We start from the raw sequence: 537 nt of genomic DNA, 5'->3' as shown, positions 1-537 counted from the left end.
TTTGTCCTTGATCTTGCTAAGTAGCTAAGGATGACCTTGAATTTCCTGATCCTCCTACCTTCATCTTCCAAGTGCTGGGATTACACATGTGCCACCATGCCTGGTTACTGAGTATTTTTAATAGTTGAAAATTATATATATTTATGATATACAGCATATATATATTGTGAAATAACAAAATCAAGTTATTTAACACATGAATTGCCTCACATAGTTACTTCTCTTTTTTCTGTGGTGACACTTAAAATCTATTATTTTCAAGTATACAATGTCATTAATTATAGTCATTCTGTATCATAGATTTCTTGAGCTTATTTCTCCCTAGGTGAAATTTTGTGTCCTTTGACCACCTCTTCTCTGCTCCTCACTCAACTATTTTTTCCATCTGGCCTGTCATCTTTACACTCAGTCACTAAAGACTATATTCAGGATCTTTCAAGAGTCCACTGCCTCTCATGTCCCATTTAAAAAAAAAATTCCTTTCTTTAGAAATCTGTACTAGCCTCCAGTTATCAAATTACAAAAATCCTTTCACTT

This window comes from Nannospalax galili, unplaced genomic scaffold (genome assembly GCF_000622305.1).
Source record: "Nannospalax galili isolate Female #2095 unplaced genomic scaffold, S.galili_v1.0 scaffold1508, whole genome shotgun sequence".
NCBI lineage: Eukaryota > Metazoa > Chordata > Mammalia > Rodentia > Spalacidae > Nannospalax > Nannospalax galili.
Note: the sequence above shows the minus strand (reverse complement) of the source record.